This window comes from Daphnia pulicaria, chromosome 1 (genome assembly GCF_021234035.1).
Source record: "Daphnia pulicaria isolate SC F1-1A chromosome 1, SC_F0-13Bv2, whole genome shotgun sequence".
NCBI lineage: Eukaryota > Metazoa > Arthropoda > Branchiopoda > Diplostraca > Daphniidae > Daphnia > Daphnia pulicaria.
This window is the reverse complement of record NC_060913.1, coordinates 3,044,344-3,061,585: the sequence shown is the minus strand read 5'-3', so window position 1 is coordinate 3,061,585 and position 17,242 is coordinate 3,044,344. Positions and strand designations below refer to the sequence as shown.

At 36.4% G+C, this 17,242-nt stretch overlaps 1 long non-coding RNA gene across 1 annotated transcript; it reads right to left on the bottom strand.

Moving 5' to 3' along the window:
* Positions 1 to 13,486: 13,486 nt before the first annotated feature.
* On the bottom strand, positions 13,487 to 16,429 carry LOC124321066. Its single transcript, XR_006914118.1, has 3 exons — positions 15,776 to 16,429; positions 15,553 to 15,659; positions 13,487 to 15,486 (listed from the first exon to the last, which is right to left on the bottom strand). It is a non-coding gene; the product is annotated as an uncharacterized LOC124321066 (long non-coding RNA).
* Between the last annotated feature and the right edge of the window lie 813 nt (positions 16,430 to 17,242).

Genomic DNA, 17,242 nt, shown 5'->3' with positions numbered 1-17,242 from the left:
GACGATTTCTCATTTTACACACCTTTAATTCTGTTGTATCTCTCTGCTGCATCGATTTGTTCTCCAATAAACCTGATAACTTCTTCGATGTCCATTGTTTTGTTATTTGCCGATTTCGCCCATTCTAGTTGTAGCATGGAAGGAATCAATTTAATTAATATTGCTACGAGGAGTCCACCAAAGGAACTTGTGGGGACTCCTAACGTTTCCAAAGCGCTGATGTGAGACTGGAGATTTAGTTGAAAACTCCACAGTGCTGGTACATCATTCCCGTCCTTCACGGGCTGCAAAGTATCAAATTTTTCGAAGTGTCCGTCGATTAGGACGTCCTTCTTCCCGTACATTTTCTTAAGCTCGTCGATAGCAATTTGATAATTTGCATCTGAAAGTTCAAGATTATTTACTAATAGATAGGCTTCGCCTTTTAGATATTCTTTAAGGTTGTCAAACTTTTGCACGGTCGAAAGTGTTGAGGGATGCACAGCTGCATTAAAGGATTCTCAGAATTGGGTACACTCCAGCACGTCCCCTCTAAAATGCTTTATTTGCCGTTTCGGCAATCTGACTGACTGTATTGCTGAAGCTGGAGCTGTTGTAACGTTTACGATTGGCGTGGGAGGTGCCGGTGTGGCCGCCATTACTTGTGCATTAAGGTCTCTGGTCATCTGAATTTGATTTGCCAACATTCTTCTTTCTTTTTCCTCCTCTTTTTTCTCAATTGCTTCCAGCCACTCTTTTATTTTTTGCTTGATGATAGCTCTTGCTCCTAATACTTCGTCTTGAGTTTGGAAAGTGATGTTTTGCTCCTCATCAAGCTATTCTTGGGCGGCTTTGATTGCTTTCAATTTTTCCTCGATTTTTTTTATGTGACTTGGTATTTTTCGTAGAGACTTTTTAGTCTTGATTCTTGTACACTTATGCTGTTGATGTCTTTTTGGGTCATCACCCTTATGGCAAATCCATTGATAAGGCCTATTGCCCTCGTCATGTAGCCTTTTGTGCTTGACCTTGAACTTTTTAGTTGTTGAACCATTCTTCAGGTTGATGTGGCTCTCAAAGAGCTGTTGTGGTTGACTGGAAAAAAGGAGAGAAATGAAAATTTAATTTAATTTTTGTTGACTTGTTAATTGATTAGCCCGTCTCTTCTTCGCATATATTCCTTGGGGGCTTGTGGCGCGGATGCGTTTTCGTTTTTCTTTCCACTTTATTTGAACTCCCTGGGATGGATCTGTAAAGAATCGATTTAAGTTTGGAGCTAGGGCGATACCCTGGCTCCTTGCAAATACACCAAAGCTTCAACCAACTCAATTGAGCAAAACTGTTTTTTTTTAAATAGTGGCGCCACTTGATGTGGTTTCACTATGCCGAGAGAGAGCGTTTTGCTTTTTTGTGGCGCCCCTTGCGGCGTGCCACTACACTGAGCGAGAGAGAAAAGAGTTTTGTTGTTGTTGGTGGTGCCCCGTGCGGCGTGCCACTACACTGAGCGGGAGAAAAGAGAGTTTTTTTTTTGTTTGGAGGCACCGATTTCTCGGGCTCCTTATGTAATCAAGTTTTTTTTTGTTTAAAGAAGAATAGAGAAATAGAGCATAGTCATTAAACAATTGTATTTAGCAGTGTAGTACTGCCATATTCAAGAATACAATTTGTTTATTTAGTTGTCTGGATTCCTTTTCTCCTTCCTTCTTGTGTTTTTTCTTGACCAGAGGTGGCCAGGACGAGCGTTGAAGTAGCCGCGTTGACGTCTCGCTTCTTCGCTCCTGGCGTATGCTGTTTGAGAGCTGGATTCCTCTCCAACTCTCTTTCGAAACCAAACCTGTCCTCGTCCGTGGAGCTGTTGTCGTCTGATGAGCCCTCGAACGAGCTTAGGTGGCAAAGCTGGAGCTCGCCGTCCTCTTCCGATTCCTCTTCCGACTCTTCCTCCGATTCCTCTTCGTGTTCACCCGCTCTGGCTGCTTGCTCGATTGGAGCTGCAGCTGCTTCTGCTTGCTCCTGAGGCTCCAGATGAATTTGTTCTGGCTCAATTGGAGCTGCAGCTGCTGCTGCTTGCTCCTGGTGCTCCTGATGGATTCGTACTGGCCGCGGATGTTGGACGATGTCGCGCAGCGGGGCCTCAATTGGCTCCGGTACTGGTTCCGGCTCTTCGATGACGTCTGGGCATCGGGCCTGAACAGGCGGTGGAACCGGTTGTGGGGCCTATTACTGGACTGGCGGGTAGCGACGGTCGCCGTAAAATCTTGGGGGGAGAGAATCGGCTAATTGCTCCGTGTTGAGGAATCTTCTTGCTATTGGTAAGATTCTCTGTAAATGAGGGGCTAGGGCACCGGGCGGCAGCTCGTCGTCCGGGAGCGGTTCCCGCGGTGGAGGACGAGGTGGTGGTTCCACCCAGGCCGGCAGCAGCTCTTCCTGGCGCAACTGAGCTCTCTTAATCCACTAACTTCGTTTTCCTATCTTGAAAGTTGTTTGGAGACCTTTCGGCTCCACTAATTGTTTGTTGAGACAGGAAAAAAAAGGAATATTATTTCTAATTGAGAAGATCAATAAGAGCGAAATGTAAGGGCATGGAGAGACAACACACGAGTAGAGAAAAAGGCGAGTTCGTGATTTCTTACATTTTCTTACATAGCCCCAGCCCCAGCCGGCTTTACAAATTAAATTTGATTGTGTGGGTTGGGAGGGAGGACACGGTGTTTCACTGGTTACATAATTGTTCGAAGGACCATGTAAAAACTATATTATATTTGGTTGGCGTTTCAAGCCTTTACTTACAGTTTTTATGATGAAATAAATAGGACACAAACGACCGTGTCCTCTATCAACGATATATTTTTACACACTAACTTTAATACAGCAATCTTAATGGGGCGTAAAACAATTAAAGGAAGGTAAACAATGAGTGGAGTTGGGGCCACCTAGCGGGGGCCCCCTAGGCAGAAGTCGCGCAAGTGCGCCGGTGTGGAGACGCGGCGTCCGGATCTTGTAGTCGTCGTTTGTAATCACAGTAATTTATTCCATACCGTCAGTTAAACGATTAAAAAAGAGATGATTTGAGAAATTGTAAAACATCAAGCGTGACGCAAGGGACCCATCTTGCCCTGCTCTTCCACATTCCTGATAATAGGAACTAAGCGAACTTGGCATGGTGAGATGATACACAAATTTCAAATCTTAAAAATATTTAAAAAAATATTTCAGAGCAAATAATTAAATTTCAACCAAAATATAATTACTGGGTTTGTTTACGCCCATTTCAAAAAACGCTAGTAGCACAAATGATCTTTGATTACAAAATCAGAAAAAGCTTACTTAAAAAAGAGTAATTTTAAAAATTTAAAATTAAAAAAAAATAAACATTACAATCCACAAAAAAAAACAATACCTGGCACAGTCCTGCCATCCAATTTTCCTGTGAATATTCTCTCTCAACATCAGAAAAACCGGCATGATATGGAGAAGCGGTAAAACAAGATTCAACAAGATGAAAGGAAAGCGATTTGCATTCAAATCGGGAAGAGCAGTACATAGTTATTGAGGTTGTTTAGTTGTAATTAGAGTGGGTTATTGTACGTCTCAGATGCCTTGACCCATTTTGGACGTCTCAAAACTAAGTCCAGGCAAATTTATTCTCAGTTAGACGTTTGACACTATTTCATTATTTTATTCCAAATTTTTCATTTTATCGTTAACCGGCTTACTCTTCTTAATTCATCTAATCCATGCGATAGTAACCTTTTCTTTATTTTGGGTCTTGTACATGTTAAATACATGTTAGACTAGTATTTTAAAGAATAATTTTTTCTCCAAGTGTCCATGTGTATGAAAACAAAGGACGCGCGCTCATCACCTCCATCTCCTAAAAGAAGCATCTAAGATAATAAGATCTGGCTGAGACGGAAACAAAAGCCTTCTCATTAGAATTTCTAACATGATAAGCTCACTCAATAAGTCAACTATTTCTCAGGAGGGAAGACCAACTTTATTCAAATTCCCTTGTGAATATGATTGAAAGAACGAATGAAGCTGGCGAAAATGCCATTGAGGAAAAGGCAGTGTGGGAATGGCCCACCAAAAGCTTCCCATGACAGGTTTAATTAGACAGGTTCCTTGGTTAACCCAACTAGGTCGTTATGAATGTTGAGTCACAAAGCTGGATAATCGAATCAATTTTTACCTAATGCAAAGCAACAGAATGGAAAAATTTACCAAAACCCTAAAATATTCAAGAGACTACTGGAAGATCGTAAAAATTTTTCCCAATTAATAATGAATCCAAAAAATGCAAGTAGAACAACAACTGACGACCAATAGTCTAATAAGGCAGCATAAGATATCATCAAAATAGAAAACTAATGGAATCCACAATTCATTTAAATATTAAAACTTATTAAGCAATTTAGTGAAAAACCACGAGGTGCAAAAAAAAGCTCGAACTGCAAACAAGAGTATTCTTATCAAACATCCTTTTATTTTAAAAAACCAATACTTTCGATGATCAGACGTACAGCATCCTGCAGAAAAATCCGAAAGCTTTATTTCGTCACATAGTTTTTTAAAAATATTTTGGCATTTTTTCCTTAACATTAATAACATGAACTATGTAAAATAATTAATTCTACGCATAATATAACATTTTGAAAGTTAAAAAAAAATTACATTTTTGGCATTTTTACGGCTTTTTGAAAAAAAAAACCGCATTCGGATTTTTATGCAGGATACCGTACATTAAGAAAACCAAAATAGGCATCTTGGAGATCAATCTTAAATACCAAGTCGGCATGCTCTAAAAAATATTGTTCGCAGTCCAAACCTTTCTTCTTAAAGTGCCAAAAAAGTGAGCAAAATAAGTAATAAGAAGTGTATTGTAAGAAAGGCACAAAAAAGCAGTACCTGGAACGAAATATAAATTCAATGTATACAGTTATGAGACAGGGAATGCAATAGCTGATAAGGATTTGGGGGAATTTATGGATATTCCCAAAAAAAGTAATAAGTTACTGGTCCATTCAATGATAGAAGTAAGATGTCCCTAAAAAACAATTATTTTCTTTCATTTCGATAGTTCTTGCTGCTTTCTTTGTAGCTTTACTTCTTTTCTTTTTGAATAAATTTAGACGCTAAAAATTGGAAATATTAAAGTTGTAGTTCAAAGTAAAGAAGGATGGAAACGATGATTTTTAGAAAACAGTTGTTGTCCATATGTTTAGAAAATCATATGGACAATAAATAAGTGTCAGTTACACCAATTTTCTATGCTTGTTGCGTATCCAGAATCCTCCCGTATAAAAAAGCAGCTTAAAATTTGATAATTCCAGTTATAGTTTCACGGGATTTTACTAGAATATTTCCATCTGAACTTTGCACTCAAACATCTATAAACTTGACCTAGTATGCGTAGTGTTTGCGTAGTGATCAATTTGAATTGAGGAAGCAACGCAAAAGTACATATTCTTTTTGCCAAAATTTCATTACCAACCCTTTTTTCTTTCATAAGGATTTGCAACATGTGACTTGCCGGGTAAGTTACCCTACTAAAAAGTCAACATATTCAACAATTTAATAAATGTTCGTTTAAAATATATGGTCATCCTTATTATGAAATTGAAGCAGCTGACGAAAAAGATTACCAGGCTGATCATCAAGAGGAGAAGTGAATGACTGACCATGGCATTCATAAGTTTTCTCAATAAGGAAAATAATAAAAAATACCTTTTGTTTTTCCATGAAGAGCTTACAAAATAAACTTATTAACCCCAGTAGAATTATTTGTTATTGCAAAAAGTTTTAACAAAACTTTAAAACATGTCTTATAATTCTAGTCGAACCAACCGTCACGTTGACCTTCAGAATACACCCTTGAAATGTCATACGATCCAGAATGGCAAAGAGTACCAGCTGTAAGAGTACCAAAATGCTCAAATTAATATCATTGGTGCAATGTTTGGGGCTAAACCTCAAGCAAATCACCACGGATTCATAAAAATTTAGAAAATGTAACAGTTTTACCCCCTGGAATTACATTTGAGAGATACCTCATAACTTTGACATACCAAGAAAAGCGGAATTGACAAAATTTGTATTTGGAGGACGAGATGAAATTCGTATGATTTCAGCAAAATTACCGAGTGGGAATTCTGAATGGAAATATATTACTTATTGGAAGGACTATGAAGCGGCAGACGTTGATTGGGCTATTCTGTTATGTAATAAACAAATTTAATTCTTTTAGTGCTGACATTTCTCCAGGACATACTACATCGAAAGAACTAAAAACTAAGCTTGAAAGGAGATGTAAAAATAGATATGAAAAAGAGGTTTGTCTGATGTTACAGGACCAGTATTTTGGCCTGGATACAACTTTGTTGGGCCAGGAAACGAACTAACTTCCGATGTTATACCCGTGTCATCTGTAGATGCTATTGCACAAATGCATGACTATGCTTATGGACAACGAACTTTAGCTACAGAACACTATGATGACAAACAATTACTAACAATGTGGACTGAATGGGGAAAGGCATATTCCGGGGATGGGTGGAGTGGACCAACACACTACGAAAAATATTTTGTCATTCCTTCATTACTTGGACTTATGACCACTATAGATAATACTGATCATTTTACAGAAAAAAGAATCTGTGGAATAGAATGTTAACTCCCTGGGTTGTTTAAAAAATGGTTTCTGGATATAAGAATGCTGTATTAACTAATGATGAAATTCATCATAAATTGAGGCGATATTCAAGATATGAAAAAACAAAACAAATTGAAGCTATACAAAAATATGTTCGAGATAAAGTTCCTAGTAATCAGTTTGCAGAACATTATGCATTAAAAAAATCCAGTAAAGATTTGGCTGAATTAGAACGAGAGTTCAGAGCACAGAATAGAAAATATCCTGATCTAAGATCGCAATGGTTTAGTAGTCAACTATCAATTAACAAAACACAAAACTGGGAATTTGGTATGTCAAGATTTCAATATATACCAGATACAAAACTAGAAGGATTTGGTTATTTTGTTTGGGGTTATGTCGGAAAAGATGAAAGAATATACCCAATTATTTTAACAGAAGATCACCCAAGTGATACACAAGCCCGTTTTCCTATTGTCACCCTACCAGCAAATCCACCAATAAAAACATCTGTAAATATAGGTAGAGAACAAGTATTAATTCAAAATTATATTATGGAACTTAGAATCTATAAAATATCAAGAAGAAGAGCGTGGATTACAACCCGATGGTACATTTTAAAAACCTGGTACTGGAATGGTAGCAAATGTAAATTTAAAACCAATACATAAGTTTTGGGCAACTCATGTTGACTTCACTGGTCAAAATATCACACCTGAAAGAAGAATGGTATTTGAAACATGTAAGGATGATACAGAATATCAATCTCATTTAGCTAAAGAAGTGGGTCAGTCCCCAGTTGTTGTTCCAGAAGGCAAGACTGCAAGTAGTAAACGTCCTGCAGAAATTCCCTTAGAGGAATTGGATGAAACACAATTTAAAAAAAATATATATAGATAAAGAGGAATTTGTAGAAGCTAAACCCGAAAAATTTTAAATTAGTCAGTAAACTGTAACTGAAGTTAAACAGGAGGTAGTTGACTACCAGATGGTACTGAATTTAATTTAACAGAAACAATGCCGAATAAAAATACAACAGAGTCAGGACAATTAGTTGGTGTTTTGTCAATTGGTCTTGGTCCTCCAAGCTCATTGATTAGTCTTAAAAGATAAACTTTTATTTGTGGCGTTATTATACGGGACTTTCATTTATTGGATTACGCTGAAGGTTCATCAATCTTTGAAGGTGAATGGGTGGATAGAACTCCTATTACGTACGATGCAACCACTGGTGTGGAAAAAAATGCATTAGACCAGTTTGCGAAAGGAAAAAGAGTTGCCGCACAATGTATTCTACTTGATATTCTTGCAATGTATCTTGATCATAAAGCTAGATATCATTTAGCAAACCTACCATGGAACAAAATGAAGTTTTTAGGGGGAAATTTAGCAATCAATGCTATGAGACATAAAGAAAGAAAATCAAACAATTAATCAATCGTGACTTGCGTATACTGTCGGAGGTCCTGGAATGAAAAATGTGGACAGAAAGATCATGTGGTAAATGTATGACAGAGAAGGTGATTAAAATTGGATTTATGAAGCTAATACCGCCACTACTACTCCAATTACTGAATTAAAAGTTCCTATCAGTAGAGATACAATTGAAATTACTAATGTGGACCTTTTAACTGAAAAAGCTGAACAAAAGGCTTAAAATTCGTTTGGGGCAAGCCATTACAGCTTGTAATAAAGAACCCCTGAAAAATTCTTTCCTCAATTATGTAAATTGAAAACAGATCAAGGGACAAACGGAATTGGATCTGTTAATGGCAACAGACTATATGAATCAATGAACAATCATGCATTGAGTGCTGGTTCCTCATGAATTTCCAATCATAACATGGCCATATCATGTTAGAAATCCATCCCGAGAAATTGCATTTAATGATTATTACTACCAAAAGTAGATGGATATAACGCAGAAGAAATAGCGGATGTATCATTTGTAGGATTAAACTATCCTACTATGAACAAGATATGGCAATTGAATCGAAAAATAAGAGCTTCAAAATTGTCTTCTAAAGAAACTGATTGGACTGGAGCCACTGGAAAATTTTTACTTACACATTCTGCTCCATATCAACACAGTGTTGCAGCTTATTCGAAAGCTGATCCTCATACATCATCTCATTGTGCAATGATTCCTGTACCCCCTTACCATTATATGACGGTAAAAGTAATTACTCTGCAATTGCATGTGATGTTACAATAAGAGGAATATTTGGAATGAATTTTACCTCCACGAAAGATGTACAAAGAAAAAATGCTCCAGGTGCACTAGGTGAAGTTTGGGATAACTGTGTTGATGCATCTGTTTGTCCATTTGGTGGATATGGCTTAAGAAATTTTTCACAAAACAGAGTGCAATGGGTTTATGGTGTAGGATAGTACATAAAGGCAGACTTTATAAGATACTTGATAAGGGTGAAAAATTTGGAACTGAGTCTTGGAAGGAGTCTTTTACATGTTGAGTTATTCTCAACATATATGCTGAGGCCATGGGTATAGTCGGATTCCTGTACACCCCTGATGAGACTTATAGGGTCAACATCTATGTCATACATTCTATGTCAACTGTGAATTCTTTACTGGAACGTACAAAACAATCAACTTACGTATTGCAGTTTGCAGATGACATTAAATACGCAATTTTCTTAAAAAATGAAAGAATTACATTTTAAAAAAATGTAACATTGAGAACCGCTTTGCTGAGTATTCATAAATGGAAAGACGTCTGTAAAGAGCATTATTATTGACAAGATAAAGACCACTGACTAGTTTTCTCATTCTTTTAGCCCTATCCCTACTTACCTAGGGTTTCTGTTATCCGAGCCTTCAGGGCCTCTAGCGAATAAAGTAGTCTATTGCACGATAACAAAAATCGAATGAGGGCTGTTGCAAATGAGTATTGTTTATTTGTAACCTAGTCACTTCTCGGAAGGCTAGAGCCCCCTACCCCCGTCCCAGAGGTATCTTAGATCCAGTTTTCATGCTTTTCAGGGATCGGAATTGTGGAATTATGATTCAAAGTACCACTGAGCTACTGCTAGCTGCTAGCTGAAAGCTGCTGAGGAGTAGAAGGCTCCGATTTCAAAATTCAATTTGGGATAATGGATACCCCCAAAACATTGGCTTTAACAAGCCGAAAAGAGACCGGCTATAAGGCTCTAATATTTTTTTCGTTCTTTCTTACTAAATTTTTTGCTGACATGAATTTGAAAGTCCAACGTAATTTGTGTATGTGAAGGTGTGGGTCAAAATTCTTTCATCTGTATTCACATTTTGTAATTTTTCTCCCTTGATGTGGATCATCCCCTGATCTGCGGTAACTAATCCTACAATTTAGCAAAAAATTTGGTCTCACACTGGAATAAACAGCATTCTTGCACTATTGACCACACCTCGAGTGCTATTACAACTAAAACATACTTGATATTTTACCAAAAGTCTATTTTATTTGGTAAGAAATCCCTTTGACGTAATCCAGTACCAGTTTTGACCAGAGAAAATTGCGATTGTCACACATACGGAAAAAAGCGTCATCGTCCATTTGGTGTTTAAAAGGTACCAATAAAACGTCATCTGCTACAATAAAGGCTTCTTTTGTAAAAGAACCAAGACATGTTTTTGTTCTTATATCTATTCTGATGCGTCTGCATGTGTAGCTATTGCTTAATTAACAGTGGTAAGCATGGCGTGAAACGAATTTCTTGAAAAAAACTGAAGTGAAAAACTAAATGAAATTTGTTTTAAAGTGAGAGCCCTTTGACCTTTGATATTTATTTCTTGCTTATTACAACTATTACAATTATTACTTCAACTATTACTTACAAACCATCCAGCTGAGTTATTTTTTGTCTACTATTTCTCTAAGAAGTTACATTTCGAAGCTAATGAGTTGCAGTTCTGCATAAAGAAAAATACTGTACTTTTAAACGTCAAAACCCGATTATTTTGACTAAGCAGATATGTGAGAACTCCATTGCACCTGGATATTCACGGTCGGTAATGCAGGATTGCAACGTAGGTAATAGTTCCTTTATATAAAGTAACTTCACTTTTTTAGACACATGAGATTATCGAAGTTTTTATGATTGTTCACAGGGAGTGATTATTGATTCACAATAATGATCTGGAAAATGTATTTCAACACAATTTCAATATCGAGTTTCTAGAGGGGGTCTTAGCTGACAATGAAAAACAAGGATAACGGTTGGGAGAAAACTCATGAAAGCTGTGTTGTGCTAAAAAATTTCATTTGTTTATTTTATTCCTACAATTTCCCTACAACTATAACACAAACTTTTAACACTTAAAATTCTGCTAAATAAAAATTGGTTTGTTTTTAGAAGCAACATTTTGCCTATTTTTTTTAAGGAGAAACATTCAATAACTAAGTGTTTGGTACAGGGATTGGAAATATTCTTAAAGACCGAGTAGATGTTTTCATAACGTCGTCATCATCATGTTTCGGTTGGTCGTCATGCCTTTTTCATGTAAGTAAGCTTAATTATTTTAATTATTAAAGTAACGCATAATTTTAAAATTCTTGATTGAATTCTTCGGTTAATCACCGCTCTGAATTCTTTTATTTCTGATTTCCATTTGTAGTTGTGCAGCACAAGTGACCCATACTAGTTGCTGCTTGCTTCTTTGAGTCATCAACATGTAAGGATTAACCATATTAATTGACGAAGTATTACCAAATTTAAATTACTGTTGTTTTAATTTTTAGGCAAAGTACCAGATTGTCGATTCCTTTTTCTAATTATATACTGTTGTGATACCAACTGCTTCAGATCGATTCTGATTCTCACCCATTCCAGCTTATCATTTTTGGTAGAGAATGAGAACAATTTCAACTATTCTGTATTGCTGACTTTTAGTTATTTATCTGTTATTCTTAGGCAAAGAACCAGACTGGATTACTTTCTTGAGGGATAAAATTGCTATTGTCGGTGTCCACCCATTTTCCCCAACCTACTTCAGGAAATGTTGAACACCAGATGTAGCTCTGAGCCATCATGTTGGTACACATTGCAATGCTTGGTTATCGTCTGTTGCCTAAATGTAGCCACTGTTGCTTTTACTTATAGGAAAAGAACCAGACTTTGGATTCCGATATTGAGGGACAAGATTGCTATTGTCCCTCACCTGCTTGAGGAATAGTCGAACACCAAATGTTGCTTTGAGCCAATACGCTGGTAAAGAGAATTTTAACAATTAAGTTCTTAAAATATACACACAAACAGTAATCTTTATTTATAAATATTTTGGATTTTTTTTATATCATAAGTCTTTTCTTACCTCTATTTCAACTAGAATCTAACCCCATGAAAGAAATAATATCGAAAGCTGGTGGATACCTAGATGTCTATGCATCCTTGTACATAGATAAAGATAACGTCTTTATCTGTATGTTTTGATTTGCTTTTTTTTTATGTTGGTTGGCTCCATCTTCTGGTTATTGAGTATCGCCTTTTTACATCAGAGAAGAAGGTTGAGTGTTAGGTACATGGAATCATTTGCAAAATGTGTTTACCGTATCTTCCTTGTTGGATTTTTTTCTTTAAATATTGAGCTGCAATTCTGTCTTTATGAAAGTTTAAGTAGTTATATTTATCGTAACAGATTGATGATTGAGGGGCTTGGTGTGACTTCTTTTTCAATTGGAATAGTCAACCGTCAACACAATGTGTATTTCATAGTGGCAAGAACTGTGGGCATAATGTCTGCTAAAAGAAAAAGATAAGTATAAGTATAACATACTGTCATAAAACTGGAAAAGAGAAACTTACGTCATCTCATCCTTTTCTGTATTAGCAGCCAGTTCACAAATGACTGGAACCAATTTCAATAGATATCACTTTTTGTTTTGAAAATCAATGAGTTTAAAAAAATACTTTCCCACATTCAAATAGAGACGGGTGGGACAAATAAAACACGATTTTGTTTTTTCAAAAGTAAAAATTGGTCGACAGTTTACGTCAGATCCAGTGATTGAAAAAAGAATTGCAAATTTACAGAAAAATGTGGAAGCCTGAAACAACGAGGTTACTTCATCTTATGGGTTTCTATGGTAACAAGCGACAGTCACGCTTTATACGCCACCTTGTAGACCTCGATTCAAAAATTTACTGAAATGACTTTTTTGTCAATTAGTCATAACCGTTTTGACGAAAATGTCAAAATTTATTTCCGTTTCCGGAAGAATAAAGACTTAACGATTGATACTGATATGCCCGAGTTGCTGGATGACCATCACGCACCCATTATCTTAGGACCAAAAGACCTAACGAAAGACGAAGGTAGAGACGGACAACTGCGATAGAGTATAGCCTCGGTTTCTTAAGCGAAAACCTGAATTAATTATACTGGTCTCAATGTGGAGTCATTAGGTCAAGATGTAAAACCCATCAAGAAAGTTATGAATGGCAAACCAATTCGACGATTGAAATTTATTCAAATGGAAATAACAATTAGTGTGCGTGTCCGTTAGCAGACTTGACAACGTCGTCCCATTAGCCCTTACTCATCCGTCGCATCCTCAGTTGACTCTAAATTTGGTAATCACATCTCATCTTACGACTGTATTAGGACAGGATACAGACGAATATACAGATTTACTAGAACCCCCACACAATTTTAATAACATTTGAACTATTCTTTCGTAATCATGATATTCAAAACGTCTCATAATTAGCAAAGATGTTCACCACAATCAGTAAACAAAAAAGAGCATCGCTGCATGACAACTAACGAAATTAAAGAAAACCAATAACAACTTCGATCCATCAGTAAAAAGGACGATAATCAATTTGACAAGTTCTATTTGTATTTCTATAACAACGTTCTAGCACTTAGTAAGATAAGGACCATTGTAAGCAATGAAAGGACTACAATAATTGACCTACAATTCATTATGAATAGAGAAATTATATCATAAATCATCAAACCATACCACAACAGAGAACCCTTCGCCAAATACGCACAAACTAAAACAAACAAAGCTATCCAAAATACATCTTAAAACAACGAGACTTCTACTGCAAAACAGTACAAATTCAGAACTAATCAAGGTGAAACAACGTTTTAACAAATTTCACAAACCAGATTACGATAACACTTGGATTTTAGATAAATTACAATCACCAACAGAAAAAGAAAATCTTCATGAAAGGTCTTCTTCCACCATCGACGAGCGTTCCCGGAAGCCGGACCCCGCGTTGAAAAGAAAAGAGGGGCTTTGAAACTGAACTCCACGACCACTCTAATTTTAGAACACAAATACAAATATAATATTGAACAAAAAAAATAGAATCTACCATCTTTCTTACCTTAGAATATCTCTTACAGAGATAACAAGAACAAACAGCACAAATGAAAAAGGAAACCACACACCCTACAACAATTGCAATAATGCAAAGAAGCTGGTTTCTCGATACATCGGGAATCATCGATGCAGGTGTAGTTACAGTAGTCATCGGAGCAGGTGTAGTTGAAGTAGTTTCCAAATCACGCTCAAAAACATGCCTCTCAGTATTAATACTCAAATCTTGACTATGAGCCAAGAAAAAAAATGCAAAAAAGCAAAATTTCACAAACATCTCGAAATTTTTCGATTTCCTTGGCCTGGACAAGAAAAATAAAAGCCAACCGAACACAACTCAGTTTGCTGAACGACTGCGATTTTCACATACTTTTTTTTCCCCTTGAACCACAAAACGTCGATAAATTGGAAACAATCGTACCATAAAAAGAAAGATTCAATTCAAAGAAGTTCCCAGACGTTAATAAAACATTATACGTCTTCCAAGCCACAAAAGTCGAAGAATAAGAATCGTAATTTCAACGAATCCATCGTCGACTTACAAACAACCGTCTACTACTCTACAAACCTTCTTCCAAGCAACAAAAACCCGAAGAATAAGAAGAAATCATTGCAATTTCAACGAATCCATCGTCGACTTACAAACAACCGTCTACTACTCTATAAACCGCGTCTTATCTATAAATAACACTCAGCTCTATCGACGCAGCACACAATTCCTCAAAATGATTCGAGCGAGCGACAGCAGTTCGAGCGACGAGGAAGTAAACAACCAAGCCACAGCCGGAACAAGCGAAAATAAAACAACGGCGAAATCAAATGGAGCCAACAACGAAGTCACCGAAATCACTCCTCAACTCAACGCGTAAGATCGATTCATCACGTTCATTTTTTTTTTATTAAATCTACAGTACTAACCAATATTTAACATTTCAGATGGAAAATCAAAGGAAGGGTCGAGCGCATTTCTAGACTGTTTCCTACTAAAGCAACGGCCAATTATTTTTCTTCGGGCTGCGAGATAAATTAGGAATGATTAGAACCGTAGCATTCGCAAATCAAGCGCAGAAATACTTCAACGTCATCCAGCAAGGACAATTTTATACACTAAAAGATGCCCGAGTGAACGCAGCGACCAGAAAAGATCAGATTTACCCATTGAATCACGAAATCGTGATATCACAAAGAACACAAGTAATTTAAAAAATATATATATATAAACAAAGTATACAAAAAGACCCACCTAATCTAACAAAACTTATCACAGATCCAAAAAGTGGACGCAGAACCTGACTTTCCAGGAACAAACATGGTTAGAAGAACTATGCTAAAAAAAACTCAAGATCTTAACCACGGATCTGCAATATGTAAAAAAAAAACTCAAAAGCCCTCCGATCTAATATAAGACATTAATAAATACTTCCATTAGATGTTGAGGCCATCATCCGAAAAGAGTGGGAAACAAATGAACTCAAGGGCGGGCTCACCAAAAAGGAACTGGATGTCTTCGATGAATCCTTGAGCCCTGGAGAACCAGTAAAACAATTTGAAATCAAAGTTTGAAACACGTAAAACAAAAAAAAATATTCACTTTCAGATGAAACTTGCCCTCTGGAATGACGACACTGAAATGACCAAAAGCCTGGATCTCAAAGGCTTCTACTACAAAATTTCAGTCAAGCATGCCACAACAAACATCTACAATCAACAAATCTCAATTAACACCACCAAAAGTGGTACAATCGTGGTAAAACAACAACAAAATTAGAAAACTAAAATCACACGTGTCTGTAACTGTAACTTTGTTAACTTACAGATAAAAAAGGTGGAACCAACCTCCCACGAATCGGGAATAATCACCAACTGGAAAAAAAGGAAAAAATATCAGATGACACCAGAAAGAGGAAACACAGCGAGAGCAGCGCCGACAACGAGAGCGGCAAATCAACACGAAATCAAAAACACCACCGTTGCCAAACATAAATCAAACACAGATAAAATGTCAATTTGTGAATCTAATCTACTGAAACTTTTCATGTCAACGACTCATCTCTAAACTGTAGAGTAGAGTGTAAAACGAATTAATCTAGAGCTGAAATACAAATTAAGAAAAAAACGTACGAAACCCAGATACGCCATACCATGACACGCCATACTTCCAAAATCCCACAACTAACCAAAATCAACCACAAAAAAAATACGAGCATCGAAAAAATAAACCACATGCACAAAAAAATCCATCCAGGAAAACACTTGAACGAAACAAACACAACACAAACAGAGCAGAAAAATATGAAAGACCACTCTCTTGACGGAAAGAACACACACGACTGACAAATAAAATCGTATCGCTTCTCTCTCAACAGGAAACACTCTCACAGCATTGCAAAATATAAAAAAAAGCCAGAAAAAATTAAAACCCCTTCCCTTTTCCACCACTCAACAAAACGAAACACAATTTAAAAAAAAAATTTAAAAATAAAACCTGAAAAAAATTAAATAAAAAATATGAAAAAATTAAATCAGTTTTTTTAGCAGACATCATACACAAACATCAAGCTGACATACTAGTTCAACATACTTGCCGAAAGCTTGAAACTAGTTAGGTTCACAATTTAGAGTTTAGTCACATTCCCGTATTCTGATTAAAGACATCAGCGATTGAAATAAATTACTGTTTTTTGTATCGTTGGTTACCTTTGAACTCCATATCAATGGAAGAAAGAATTTTAAGTAAAGCTGAGAAAGCATTCATTCATCATGGAGTCCAGGTATCATTAAATTCTGTTGGTCTCTTATTGAAAGAAATTGTTCTTACTTAACGAAAGTCAATTTTAGAAATATCAAAGGATAATTTTTGAAGTGATGATACAACAATGCTGAATTATCGTCCTATAATTCTTGAAAGTTGAAACTAGATTAGTTTCAAATGCCAGAAGATCGGCAAGGCTGAGACTAGCAAACTCGAATATTCTTGTTGGACTTAAAGTTGAGCTAACCTCCCCATTACCTGATAAGCCCCAAGAAGGAAGACTGGAGTTCTTTGTGGATGGGTCTGTTTCAACAATTTAAATATAAATAAAATTTAAAAATTGTATTTATTACATTTTGTTAATTTAGCTCTGCAAATGCAACACCAGAATTTCAAGGAAGAGGCGGACAACATCTGGAAAAAGGAATTTTGCAAATTCATACAAAGATCCTATGCTTCAGGTGATACAATTAATTTATCTCAACTTTCTTTATTGACACGACAGAAACATTGGTTCTTGTATGTTGAC